At 44.2% G+C, this 15,159-nt stretch overlaps 1 protein-coding gene across 7 annotated transcripts in view; it reads right to left on the bottom strand.

The window, feature by feature from the left end:
* The window catches only part of DGKA (diacylglycerol kinase alpha), a 79,520-nt gene that overhangs the window by 54,563 nt on the left and 9,798 nt on the right, over window positions 1–15,159 (bottom strand). Inside the window, exon 1 of one of the 7 annotated variants that reach the window (XM_083489989.1) lies at window positions 2,041–2,317. The exons of 5 other annotated variants lie outside the window; for them this stretch is intronic. The gene's annotated coding sequence lies outside the window, so the exon portion shown is untranslated. Of the gene's footprint in view, window positions 1–2,040; window positions 2,318–15,159 lie in introns of those variants that run through there. One more of the 7 variants, XM_083489987.1, reaches the window with a different exon arrangement.

Raw genomic sequence — 15,159 nt, 5'->3', positions numbered from 1 at the left:
TAAACTGGCCCATGGGGTACCTCAGAACTCTCCGTCCACTGTGAAACCCTGCACCATCTGCTTTAATGCTGCATCCAACAAATTATCTAATGTTCATAAAGTTCCTTTTTTGTTATGGATTTCAGAAATCATAAGCAGTGTTCCAAACTTCCATTGTTCTAGGTGCATTTTGCCACAGGGAATTTCATTTGTGTGAGCAGCTTCTGATCTTGGTGTGCAGCACTGTGCCTAAGATTTCAGATTAAAACTGCAGAGTGGAAGGAAAAGAGGACCTTTTTCTGCCTCCCCACTTCCAGCTCTGAAGACTGGAGAAAATACCCTCTTAAGGATATTAGGGGGGTGGGCAGGGGAAGGATACTAGACCATGTGGGAAATGAACATAAGATTTTAGCTGCAGTTCATTTATTTTCAGCTTTGTGTTCTTGTTATAAAAAAGCAAGCTAGACATTCCGTTGTTGCGCCCATAACTTGTTTTAAGGTGCCACTTAGCTCCTAGCTTTCATATCTCAGTTTCCAACACTGATCATAAGGGACCCGTATAATTATCAAAGCCTCACCCATTAATTACAAAAATATGTACAAAGCACTCTAGCAGATTGTAGCTCAGGGGAACACGCAACGGTCATTTCCAGCATCTTTATTTAAAGCATTCTCACAGGAAACAGCCCAGGAAAGACCTACTAGTGGAGACCTTGGGAGTGCTGACTTTCAAATAAATCCTACTTGCTAGAAAAATAGGAGACTCTTTGTATCCTCGAACCCTACTGTCGTAGGCAACAAAAGCTGCAGGAAGGGACTTCACCAGAATAGAAGCTCGAGAGATATTCATCAAGTGCTTTTAATCCAAACGTGCCAATTCCTTTCTCTCTCCTCCTTCAGGAAAGCTGCCAAAACATCTAGACGGCATCTCACCGTTAATGAGGGGCAAACTGTCTCCTGCATTGCAGAGATAAAGAAAGCTATGTGGAAAGCGAAGGAGGCACATTTCAGGATGACAATCCGGGATCGCTTTACAGGGCTCATGGCACGAAACTGAGGCATGCAATGTCAAGTTATCCGTGGCAAATCAGAAGAATCAACGCCCTCTTATTCACAGGAAATGAGGCCAAGCAAGCCTTCCCCAGGGTCAGATAAAACCAGAGAGCCTTCAATGAACGAGGTAACCGATAGCAGCGGCAGCAGAACATTTAAGTTTTAAGTGGTCCTAAGTACGGTCTTCCCCCCCCCATGCCCCCCTCCCTCCAGCAGGCTAGACCAAAATGGGTTTCCTTCCTCTTGTGGGATGGGGGTGGGGAAATAAATACAAAAGAAAACTTTGCGGCTGGCATTGTTTCTTGGTGCAGCGACGTGCCACATTGCTGCATGAATCACCACAGACATTGAAGTTGTACTATTCGTTTTTCTCTTCTCCCCCCGCACCCCAACCCCGTCGCCCCACCTCCCCTCCGAAAGCACACAAAGTTCTCTCTCAGTCTCTCCCCTCGTTGCTGCTAAAATAAGAAAGCCGTCCGCCTGCTTCCCCGGGACGCGCCTTGGAGTCATACATATTTTAAAGAAACCTATTTTTGCCCCTTCCCAGATTGCAGCGCTCTGTCGCTCTTGCAGACAGACAAAAATAATGACAACGAAATCCGGTCGAACTGAAAAGCTGCTGGTGGTGGTGGGGTTTGCAACGGCTGTGAGGATCTCTCCCCCCCCCCGCCCCGCACGATTTGCACACATTTCCCCACCCCAAATGCTGTCTCTGGTCGCAGACAAGCAAAGCAACTCGGGGCTCTCGTGGTTTTACAGCCTACTGCTTCCGTCCAGTCCACTTGGGAAGAAGCTGACAGTTCACAACCACGCTGGCCCTGAAAACTGCCCCCCCCCCGCACATCTCATCTCCTGAAACTTCTACAACAAATACCCCCCAAAATCCTGCCGGATTCCTTTATCCTGAGCGCGCGCCGCGCACCGCGCCGCGCGCAAAACGCACACACATCTCCGGCAACAAAGCGTCGCTACAGAAGACAAATAAAAGAAAGCGAGGGGTTTCTGTACCTTGCTTTGCAGACCGGCTCAGCAGCACACTGGAAGTTGGCAGCACAAAATACCGAGGGCTGACTGAAGCTCAAGCAAACTCAATCACACCCTCCTCTGAGCCAGCCCTACTCCTGACATCAGCGCAAGGCAATTCTCTTTCGACTTCTTCTTTCCTTCATTGTATACATTAAAGCGCACAACACCGGGTGGAGGGGAGGGGCGGGTGAAAGGAGGAGGAAGAATGGCGGGCAAAAAGAAAAGAAAAACGATACGAGCTGCTTCCTCAGTAGAGAGCTGGCCATCCAACGAGGCGGTGGGACCCGGGCTCAGAAATTAGGATGGAAAAGAGCCCCCCTATCTTCTCCACAAAACCTATAAGAATCTCTCTCTCCCTCTCCCACGTTTCCTCTAGGCCTCCCCGCTGCTGTTTTGCATTGCTGTTTTGCATTTCTCTCTCAACCATGTCTACTGATTATTTATATGATGTTTTCATGGAGAAAGCAAGAACAATGGGTGAGGAGGTAAGTGGTTACATACAGAATTCCTGAGGAAGGCTTTTTTAAAAAGTATTAAAACATTCATCCTAGTTCCCTTAAACGTTTTCAAACTTCTATCTTTGGGGTCTCCTTCTGTCGAAAACTTGATTATGGGTATATCCTAAGGTGCACACTAAGCCCACATGGCACATACGAGCTCAGTCACTTCAGAAGAGCTAAGCATGTGCTCAGAAGAAGATACCCAACATTTCAACAGAAACCTGTGAATTGTGATCAGAGCAATAAGATCCAGCAGACAGCTTTATAATCAAACTGCTCTAGAGCCATTCCAGCTTTATCGAACTGTATCCTGATATATTAGGATCAAACTGAAAGTTGAGCTATGACAGCTATGGAGCTATGAAGGAGCTAATGGGAAACAGATTGTTCAGGGATACCTGAAGGTTGGCAGAAGCAGAAAAATCTTTAGAGGCAGAAGGGAACCCAGAGGACAAAAAGACACACAGAGAGACAGCTAAATGGTGACTGAATATGGACAGTGGTCACAGAGTGTTGGGGTAGGACAAAAAAGAAAAACGTATGTGATGGATTGGAATATCCTGGAAAAAAGCATAGTTGATGATGATGATGATGAATATACTGCCCTTTACCACCTGGAGGTCTCAGGGCAGTTCACAGAAAAGATAAACATAAAAACCACTGGTTTTTATGTTTATCTTTTCTGTGAACTGCCCTGAGACCTCCAGGTAAAATACACACACACACACACACACACACACACACACACACACACACACCACACATACACACAGTATATATATTATATGATCAAAATAAAAACAACCACCCCAATAACACCCTGAACAGGTACAGTCCACACTGCAACGTTTTGTTACAGGTTCCACCTGTGTATTAGTAGTTTGTGGTTTAGAGAGAATCCTTTTCTATGCAGAGCAGCACAGTTCAGCGCTGGATATAGGGCTGTACAAGCAGTACCCCCCCCCCCCACACACAGAGTGCCAAGTCAAGAGGGTGCAAAATTGAGAAGACCCATAAATGAAAAGAGGGCATCAAATTTTTGGCCTCACACAGGGTGCCATACTACGAAATATTACCAAAGTCCACCCCTGCACAGTTAAAAAGTTTGTTGTTGTTGTTTTTAAAAAAACCTTGCCTTCCCACTATTTTCTGGTTCATCCTCTTTCCTTTGAGTGCATTGAATTTGCCAGTGTGTTAAGACTGACTGATGGAACACATTTGGGGACTAGTTTCCAACTGAGCTGCTTTGCTGCTGCTTAAATCAACCCATTTTTAATTAATTCACAGTGATGAGTTATGTGGGTTGGTTTGCCGCAAAGCCAGATTGCCAGCATGTCCAGCAGTCACTGTGTTTTAAAAATTAGGGCTAATCCACACCACCCTTGTGCCTGTGGGCAGCCCACTTACCAATGTGACTCCGAATGAGTTTAGATTGTGGCCTTGGAGGTTCTTTTTTATGTGCTTGGTTATGCAAGTGGTTTGTTGCAACTACAGGCTGCACTTTTCCACACAAGGTTTTCTTCCTTTCCATTTGTTACATCTCGTTGGTTGCAAGAAGAGCACTGTTTCTCTAGCTTTGCACACACAGACCTCCATCTTGCATACTATTCAGTGGTACACTTCATGTCTGTGTCTGTGTGCGTCCCTGTAGATTTGTAGGCATTGTGCAATATGCCCATTGCTTGGGCGGGCAGAGGAGGCCCAACAGCAGTTTTAGCAATTTGTTTATAGGACACAAGAAAGGAACTGGTAGGAAACTCTTTGGCCCTTACTGCAATACTGAAACTGGAGTTGGGTGCTTTTGAAAATCTGGCCCACAAAGGGCTAAACAAATGCATTCCACATGCCCTGCTCACTCCTTGGCTGAGGCAGATGTTACACCCATCACTGTTATTTGTTTATTTCCTCAACAGGGTTTTCCTTCTTGGCAGAAATCTAAGCCCAGAGCCAGGGCAGGGCTGCTTGATTACCAGCATCTGCCTGCTGCTATGGAGCAGGAAAACATATACACACAAGGGCAGGTGAGGAATAGGTGAATGGAGTTCCCAGGCCTGCAAGCTGAGGTGGGTGGAGGGAATGTATTGGCCACAAAAGGTCATGTTTGTCTGAACTCTGTTAGGTGTTTGCACATCTCTTTTAGGGTTCCCACTTGATTAGTGCTGAAATGGCAAACGGATCTTTTTTTTTTTTTTTAATGCCTCTTGGCTAATTGTCAAAGCTATGTGTGCACTTCTATATTTGCAGTTTATTTAAATACACATTGGCACATATGAATGGAAAATACGTTTGAGGTGGCATTTCTGTTGACTGTCCCTTTAAGTGTATTTATACATGTGAACATGAAAAACGTCAGCAGTGCCACAATTTCCATTTTTTTCCTGGTGTATGTGTTGTGTTTTGCATGTGCACCCATCTAGTATTATATATGCATGTTCTATAGTCTTAGGTTTCTGTTTAGCATGTGATCAGCTCGTCTCTGTATTCAATCTGTTAATAAAACTGCACGGCAGGATAGGGGAGTCAGCATCTACAACTGCTCTGTGTAGGAACGCGTGGGTGTTGATGTATGTATGTGCACTAGTCTTGACTCAGTGTGCCTGCCTGTCATTCTAGAAATGCTGTGCACATGAATCAATCCATCCATCTGGGTGGGTGGGTGGGTGTGGTCTATGTGCATGTTGAGCTGTGACTATTTTCTGAAACAAAGAGTGTATGTTCCCAATGACATATTTATGTTTTGTTTGCTACATCTTTGACCCATATACCACATCTTACTAAGCTCAAGGTAGGTAACAGCCATGGGGGGGGGGGCAGAGCAAAACACATCAACAAATATATGCAAATTTGCAGGGGGAATATGCATGCTTACCATTGTAGCAAAGGTTTTTCCAGGTTTAATCTTAAAATCTCAGCCAGGTGGTACACTGCTCAGGCTACCAGCTGGGAGGCCTAGGATTCCAGGTAACAGCTACATTCCCAGACAACGTGGCAACTCTATTCCTACCCTTCTGGAGCCCCCCCCTCTCACTCACACACACACACAGAGAGAGAGAGAGAGAGAGAGAGAGAGAGAGAGAGAGACCAAAAAGATCCAGGCCATACACTGTCTGTCCTTTATAAAAGTAGATGGATTGACCACGGAGGCTCATGCATCCTAGAAAATGGATTAAGGATATAGTCTTATTCTGCTAAAAATTTAATTGTTATAATTGTCAGCTGCCAAGTGGTGGGGCATCTCTAACAAATAAAATAACAGCCAACTGTCTCCTGATGGATCCTCAGCTCTCTTCCCCTTCACAACCTGCAGGTCTGATTTCAAACTATATCTATATGCTCCCAGTTTAGAGCAAATATGCAGTTCACACCTTGATTCTGCAGTTGTACAGACATGTTTAGGAACAGTGTGAACAGGCACAGGTATTCAAGCCTGGGGAGAGAACACACACAATTCCAGTTGCTCCCATTGTTCCCAGGCTCCTAAGCATGGTTAACTGAGAGCTGGCATGACATTTGCACTGCACCTTACAGGCCAAAGCATGCATTTCCAACACAGAGCCAGAGAGATGCTCTGATGTTTTAGTTCATTTCAGCTTGGCTCTGTAATCCACTAAAGTATTGTAGTTAAATATATATTTTGAGCGATTCTTGTGTAATCCTGCTTATGTCTCAAGAGACCACAGATTGATTTCATGGAACGGGTGACAGCTCGGTTTGTAACGGAAAGTGGTGAGGCGTGAATATGCTGTGGAGCCCACATTCCCCCCCCCCTGCCCCAGAGAGGATTCCTCTAAGGCAGGTGATTTTACTTCTCTTACTATTCCTGGGGGTGCAGGATTTGCAAATGTCAAATCCGGAACAGGGGATGCCTGGTTGACAGAGAGGAACACCCCCCCCTCACTACGTCACAAATGCTGCATCTGGAATTTCCCCTTTTCGAGGTTGCAGATGTTTTTCTCTGCCAGTTAAATGTGCGTGGGCGGGAGGTGTTTGGTGCTGCGGTTTATACAGAGTCGCAAATGTGCACACTCCCAGCCCACTTGGCAGTCACATTTGTAGCTCAAATTACAATCATTAGCTAATTAGTCCTTCCAGCCCCATATTTCAGTTGCAGGGAAAAGTCACCATGTTATGATCCCCCCTGCCCACCAACCCCCAAAAGCCCCACCTGCTCCTAGGAAGGACAAGCAACATAAAGAAAAAGATGCTTCGCTTGCCAGCTCAGCAATGAAAACACCAGGTGCAACAAAAAAAATGTTGAGTTTGGTTCTGGGAAGAAAGTACCTGTTAAGCTGTGCACTTTCTTGAGTGACCTTAAGCAATTCACAACCTCCCAGGCTACCATACCTTGCAGGGTTGTTGTGGTGATAAAGTGAGCCTAATTAGAATCCATGGACCTGATAAGGAAGGAAGGAAGGAAGGAAGGAAGGAAGGAAGGAAGGAAGGAAACTCCAAATGCAAGATGAGAGGTTTTGCAATCGGTGCAACAGAGAGAAGATTGAGACATAGAAGAGATGCTTCCTGTCTTTCATCCGAGGACATGTGCCAAACATGTTTCAAAGTTATTTGCTGGTGGTTTCTGGAAGGGCAAGAGGTATCTACTTCCATCTTTGGTGGCTATGACCCCCAGGCAGCACAGAAGTTCTGGAGACTAGCTGTTGACCTTTGTCAGAAATAGGAGCATTCAAACCAACCACCTCACATGTTAAACTAAGGCACAAAGGGCTGTAGGAGCGAGACCCTTCCGTCTCTGCACGCACTGGCCATGCATTTGGAGAATGCGCTTGTGCACACACTCCTGTGTATTCTGGATCCAGTACATTCCACCACCGGTTTAGGAAGTGGCAAACACACGGTATTAGCCATAATCCATTTCTATCCTTTATCTATCCTGCAGTTTCTTATGAAATACTGCATTTCAATACATTACCTCCTGAAGCTATCTTCAGTGTGACTTCAGAAAAAGAACAACTGAGCAGCATTTTCAGTCAGTAATATGTACGCAGCCCGTGAGAAGCGGCCCTACATGCATACTGATGTATAAATTCCAATGCAAAGGAAGAGCCTGATTAGCCCAGGTTCCCCCCACTCACATGGAGCTTTATGAATGTACAATGGTATGCATGTAGGGCCCCCTTCTCATGCTCACCTAATCTGTGCCTGACTCCACTGCCCCCCTAACACATGAAGGGTGTACCATGTTTGTCCAAACACCCTAGTCACTTCATGCCAGATCACATGAGACCACTAAGGACTGTGCTACTTAACCACTTGGAACCAAGTTACCCCAGCTTCCTATACAGGAACCTTATTACAGCTAAGCTATGTATAACACTGGGCTGGAAATCTCCCCACCAAGATGATAAAATATTGGATATAATCAACGAGCTCTTCCGATGATGCATTGCCAGAATAATGTGCACATCTTTGGTCTTCTCTCCATGACAGAAACAGGCATCATGGCACTTTCAAGTTTAGCACATTTACTGCGGCATAAAACTTTATAGATTAGGACCTATGCATGAAGCAGAAGTTGTGAAAGCTTAATTGACCATATATTTGTCTCTAATGGAGCTACTCTACTAGCATTCATGAGTATGATACAAGCATTGCTGATATTATACAGAATTGCTGGCTGTTCAACAATTCTGTCTGGTAACAAAGGCAGCAACAATTTCTCATTTCCCCAGAAAGTGAGTGGTCAGAGGAAGAAGGGGGTGAAGACTGGGAAGAGGAGGTGTTGGAAGCTGAATGGGTAACAGGGCTTTATGAGCTGGGAGAGTCTGGCAGACAGAAGTCCAGAATCAGAGGCAGAAGATGAAGCAGGTGAGTGGGAGGAAGGAAGTCAAGAGGCAGAGATGAGTTGGGCTGGTGAAGAGTCACAGGTATCTCCCCTTCCTGCTGCAACAAGCTCCCCTTCCCCTTGATCTCCCAGAACCAGAAGAGGGCTGAAATGTGCAGAGCAGCAACAGGCTGCATGCAGTCTTAGTCTCCAAAGGCTTGGCAAAAGCCCTGGAGAGGAAAGGACTTAGATGGCTGTGTGCAGGTGGGGACCTACTGAGAATGAGCTGCTGACACTCTGCCAGGTTGGTGGAGATCATGTTTTGCTAATAAAGAGTTAACTCCAACTTTGATCTGTGTGATTACTGACCGGCACACTCTGTGACACCCACAGACTACTCCAGGGGTAGCCAATGTGGTTCCCTCCAGATGTTGTTGGACTCCGGCTCTCATCAGTCCAAGCCAGCATGGCCAACAGTCAGGGATTATGGGAGTTTTAGTCCAACAACATCTCAAGAGCACTAATGAACAACAAAAATAAAACAGAAGCAGTAAAAACAATAGTGAGAAGCAATAAAGCCAGTAACAATAAAACAACAAAATTAGCATACATTAAAAACTTTTGGCAACCAAAACTCCAATTCCCATCAGCCCCAGCCAGCATGGCTAACAGTAAAGGATGACAGTAGTAGTAATGCAACATCATCTACATGGTACCATGTTAAGTAGCCCTGCTCTAAAGGTACATCTCACAGCCATGCATTGTAGTGATGTAAGAACACAATGAAAGAGTGAAATAATAGAGCTGAGTACTCAATGTCCTGTTGTCTCTTCACGTATATGATTGCATAACCTGTCTCCTCATTATGACATGTAAATAGGGAGCCAAATGCCGCTTTGTTTGCTTATTGCCAAATACTCTCCTGGTAAGAAAAACCAGAACTCTCCTCCCATCTCAGCCCCTAAGTGCCTTGGTAGAAGCAGATCTGCAGAAACCAAAGCCTTGTGGCAAAAATAGCACATGAACAAAGAAGATGAAATGTGATGTTGCTATCTTGTTTAGGGATCTAAGGCTGGTTCTACCCACACCAAAGATGCAGGATGTTTGGGGCTGCTCTGCAGTTAAGTCAAGTAAAATGGCATATTTGCTCCGTGGCTATAAGACCTCTACAACGCAAGTGCTGTAACTGATATGAGAAAAAGTGTTTCAAAGGGTAGAACCCCCTCAAGCCTTAATTACCATGGTACTGCATTGACACTGAGCTTAGTATTCTCATAAGCATCCTCTTCAGATATGCAACATAATCTCCTCAGAAGGCTTTGGGGTCGTTTGCTAGCTAAAGCCACTTGCTAAATTGCTTTTGAGCTGTGTATGCAACAAGGCATTATTGTGCATGTGGGTCACAGCAGCCCTTTTTTAATGTGTGCTCTTGCGCCCTTTTGTCTCCCTGTCTATTTTGATCTTTCCCAACTATACAAGTGGGTGGTACTTGATGGGATGTATTCATGCTGTTGTCCCCTCATCTCAATTACTACTTCCCCACCCTCTAGAAGTTCCAGAAATTTGAGGTCCATGGTGGGTTTGCACAAGCGATATATTTGTTTACCTGTGCACATCTGCCATATAGATAATTGTCTGTAGATTAGCACAATAATGAACAACTTTCACAGAAGCAAAATATCAAGCATATTTCACAGTGGGCAAAACAGCCAATATTAAAACATACTTTTTTGGGGGAAGGTGTTACCAGATTTATGCCGTAGTTTAAAAAATGAAAACGTACTTGTATGTCAAAGCCTTGCCTGGTAGAGAGCCAGCAGCCCACTGAGGAGTGTCTCGTCAGGACAAAGAACGACTGGGTCAACAGATGCGAACAATGTGAAAAACATGCACACGTGATTAATCAAATCTACTTTAAACTGTTGTGTGTACATATCCTTGATGGCTGATGGTTACTGGGTGCTGAACACAGGTTGCCCAACTGATTGAGGGTGGAACCAACTAGTTTGGACAAGCTGAATGTAGTCAGTAACAAGAGAAAAGAGGTTTTTGCAGCTGGCTACTAAGAGCAAGCCAGGGAGATTTCATAAGAGGAATCCTGCTGAATCACACAACAGGCCACCTCAGCCAGTGTTCTGCTTCCCACAGTGGCCAGTGCTTGAAGACAACAGATATTTCCCACTGCTGCTCTCAACTGGAACCTGGAGGAAATTGCTCCAAGGTCACGTGATTTTTTGGTGGGGTTTTTTTTTTAACCAGGGTAGGGGGGAGATGATGGTGCTTTAAAGACTAAAATTCAGTTTGAGTGTTCACCACAAGTCTCCATTGCTCTCTCTCCCCACAAGAGAACTGATCCTGTAAAAGGCTGTGCCTAGAAGCTCAGTAAAACAGTATTGATCCTCTTTGTCTATTTATCAGCTTTGATTGATTCTGATCTGGCTTACACACTACGGTATAGCTTCTCTCCATTCTGGCTCAGTTTTTTGCCCTTTCTTATAGGTGAAACTCGTATGATTCCTCAAGAGAACAAGAAAACAAATTCACAGCGCTTCATAAGAAAATATTGCTCCAGTTTATGACGGGTCAGCAAGGTTTATCTTGCCTGGGCCAGATCGTCCCCCCCCGCAATTTTCGGCACCGTGGAAGTGAGACCCCGCGCCATGCTGCACTGCTTTAGCGCAGTGCGCGAGTGGGCAGCTCAGTTCAGGGGCGGCTCATGGGCCAATCAAACAACCTCTGCAGGCAGCTTCCGGCCCATGAGCCTTAGGTTGGTGACCCCTGGTTTATGATCACAATTTTAGTATTCAGTGAGAGCCTGGTTTCAATCTGCACATTTCACTGTGGCAAGCTGGACTGAGGAGAGGTGATCACTCTGTGTAGCGATTGGTAACAGATTGGAGGCTCTCAGATACCATGGAAACTGGGTGCGGGGGCAGATCAGAAAATTACTGATATTATTCCACTTGCAAAAATATAATTGTAATGTATGAACAGTTCAGATGAATCAACGCAACCCTGATGATATGATCTTGATGGTCTATCATTGCAAAAGCTAATTAATTCTGAGATCCTGGCAGTTGTCAGACTTCTGCGGAGGAGCTGCTTTGGCAAGAGGAAGGATCAAATACACAGCCATGAGAAAATCTTCAATACCTACTTGCATTAGGTACACAAAGTCCATTCCAGTGGGCCAAAATGGAGTGGTAAGAGGGAGACAGCAGGAATGGAATGGAGGGTAGAAATGAAGCTGTTACTACTTTTATATTTATGTAGAAGGGTTTTTCTCTCCCCCTCCCTCACCAATGAGTTTACAATCCAATTTCCTCACAGAGAAGAAATCATAAATAGGACTGGAACCATATTTCAGAAATGTATTATCTTTTCAGCACCTAATTTTTAGGATCTGAATATGTATTTCAAATATTTCAGTTATCAGTCTTAGTTTTCTAGTGCATATGGGAACCTAGACTTTCCATCACTGATCACTAATGAAGTCAGGGCCCCCACAGACTGATGGGTTTGTTTGTCTTTTGCAGGTGCATTCTGCAATATGTCACTGATGCAAAAAAAGTGCATTCATGATGGATTTATACTGGACCATCCACTTTATTATATGTCCTGAGATGCTTTCATAATCCTGCATTATTGCCATCTGGAAGGGCACTCTCACACTATAGTAGGACAAACACACACACACACAAACCATTTGTGGTATGAAAAATCACAGGGTTTCAGCAGGAAGCAATAGGATATGCATTGTTTGGAAATGAAGCAGTGCGACTGCCCTAAAACTTTGGCAGGTGCAAATAGCGTTGAAAATGTGATCACATATAACCACCCCAGTAGCATCCTGAGCACAAATCACGATGACTGCTCAGTAAACTGGATGTCTGGAAGGCGTTTGTAAGGTTTAGTACAAAACAGAGAAGTTATTTCCCGTAGAGTGACCCAGTCGGCCTGCAGCTGGCTGCCAATGTCTCACAATTCCTATCAGTTGGGAAGGGGGAAAGTAAGAAGGGGGCACTGCACCCCCCCCACTTTTACCTTCCAGTTACAGATAGGTAGCCGTGTTGGTCTGCCATAGTCAAAATAAAAAAATTCCTTCCAGTAGCACCTTAAAGACCAACTAAGTTAGTTCTTGGTATGAGCTTTTGGTATCTGAAGAAGTGTGCATGCACACGAAAGCTCATACCAAGAACTAACTTAGTTGGTCTTTAAGGTGCTACTGGAAGGATTTTTTTTATTTTACCTTCCACTTCATGCATTCTGACTGTCAGGTTTATCATGCAAGCAGTAATTGGAGTGGATAGAATCTGAAGGATGCTGAGCTGCCTCCTTCCCCTGGCTCCTTCCCCTCCAATGGCAAAGCTATGACCAAGATGTAGACATTAAAACCCTTGAAGGATGTTTCGGAGAAGAATCTACTGCTCCCTTCCCAGTGCACATGGCCCTTCATGATAAAAACATCTAGAACTGAGTAATAGGAGTGCGGGGGATGTCCCTGTCAGTTAACCACCATAACAAAGATATAGCTGAAACACTCTCAACTTTTATCGAACAATAGTAATTCTGGCAGAATTACAAAAGAATGGAGTTCCCACCATTATGTTCTGAGAGAGCCGTGTCTTTGAAAACCACATTACAGAAGAGCAAAAAGTACAGATTTGCCCATCAGTGCATTGCCGTGCTGGGTACTTGATATTTCTGACTTCATTTGTTCTACATATAATTTTAATGTATTATGAAAACTTTTAATAAAAAAAGTGGGGGGAAATGTAATTGTTTTGTGACTCACTTCATGACACGGAAAAAACTCACCCCATACACAAAATGGATGGCAGTGACAGGCTTTTAAAATACAAAGTACCGGTAATTATTTGGAAGCTGTGGGCTTCTTCTGACCACATTTAGCCGATGAAACACACACCTAGCCATTTTGGAGTGGGGACTGCATTGAACAGAAGCCTAACTATCTTCCTACTGCAGTGACTTTCCTGTTTGTTCACCTTTAGGGAATTGTTGTTTCAGTCAAGGCTATGCACTCTTTTGCTGCTGGATGCCCGTATAAGGTGCACATTTAGTTAAATCTAAAAAAGGAGGTGGTCAATGGCACAGCTCTCGCCCAGGAGCAAGTATGCATCTCTTCTACATGTGGGTAGGATACGCTGTATTTTCACATTTGCAAGGGGGTCATGCCTAATCAGAGTTTTGCAGCACATTTTCAGTAATGCTGTGGAAAGGGACTTACTGAGAAAACGAAGCAGCTTGCAGAGCTTATTCTTATTGCACTATTTGGGTTACCTTATGGGGGCAGGAGTTAAGTTCATAGCAAAGCACTATGACGCAGTTTCACTGGTGTTTGGATCTAGAAGTGGAAGGCAACATAGTATGGACATATAAAGAAGTAGCTGCAGAAAATTTATTTTCCCCCAGATGTTATCTTAGGTACCACACAGAAACGATCGCGAAAAATAAATATGTCAGCCAAAGATTTGGAGACCAGATAGAGATGCTAGAGATCCATGCTGACCAAGTTAAAAAATGCGGATTGGAAAATAGGACAATAACTTGAGAGACTTAATGGAAATTTTGATTGATCTGTCTTCAGAGAGCCCAGATAAAGAAGGCTTTCTTGAAAGAGCAGAACCAAACACCCCAGATCTCAGTTGATCACCCAAGTACGTATATGTTCCCTGGCTCCTGGTGCCCATTTCCTTCTCCTGCCATGGTTTCCATCCCTTCCCCATATTTTATGCCATCTCAGTGTGCCTCAAGGTCAGATTGAGCATTTCATCTTCCCTGTCGTGTGCAGTGTAGAACATTTGCTTAAGTCAGCTGGGACTGTTTGAGACGAAGGGTTGCACTTATTCTTTTCCAACCCTAGGATTCAATGCGGAGCAGGAGAACTAAGCACACACAAAATTTATTATTCTATTTGGATGTCTAGCACGCCCCAATTTCCAAAGTTTCAGGATGCATAACAAAGGTTTAGCAGTCTTAGGCTATGCACACATTACTGGCTTAAAAGGCAGCTAAGTCACTCTTCCTCTCAATTCGGATCGAAGCTGGTTTGGGGAAAAACACATCAAAACACAGCATTTCTTAAGAAATGACAGGATAGATACAGGCTAGTTATGGACTGTGGCTAATGTCATGTGTACACTGCTTCCAGAACCAGCTGTGAGAGAACACTGGATGTAGAGCAAAAGGGGGGGGCATACAGAGTCTTATTCAATGGGATTTGTCATGTTCAAGACAGCTGAACTGTGGAAGAGGACAATTTTTTTGCAGAAACTGAATGGCACTTATTTGCATAATATATTCACATAGCATAACTTAACTTTCTTTGCTGCAGAACTGGATATTGCTGAGGTAAATAGATGCAGAATACACACTACTCTAATTATAAAGGAATCTGACTACACAGAAATAGCACTATTTGGTTATTTATGTGTATGAAGCTTTTAAATTAGTCACTTCATACACTCTACCTCCGCACCCCCCAAAAAGCACTCTTTCATAAAAAAGAGCATGCAACCCACATGTAGCTATTAATGTATGGATTTTTCTGTGTATGCACATAATGGGAAGCCCCACCAAATATGGCCTCCTAGTATACACATACAAAGCAAAATGAACTCATAATAAGAGATCACACCTGATGATCTGCATGCAGTCTACACAGTATTTTCTACACTCGTTTTCCATGTTCACAAAACGGGATGATGAACTGTCCCTAGGTAACATATGATTTAAAGCGAAAACCCAGAGGGGACAAGAATATTTTCCGTGTGTCTTTTGAAAATGTTCACTCTTCTGTGT

This window comes from Podarcis liolepis (assembly GCF_965112155.1).
Source record: "Podarcis liolepis genome assembly, chromosome: 2".
Lineage (NCBI taxonomy): Eukaryota > Metazoa > Chordata > Lepidosauria > Squamata > Lacertidae > Podarcis > Podarcis liolepis.
Note: the sequence above shows the minus strand (reverse complement) of the source record. Positions and strands in the feature narration are given on the sequence as shown.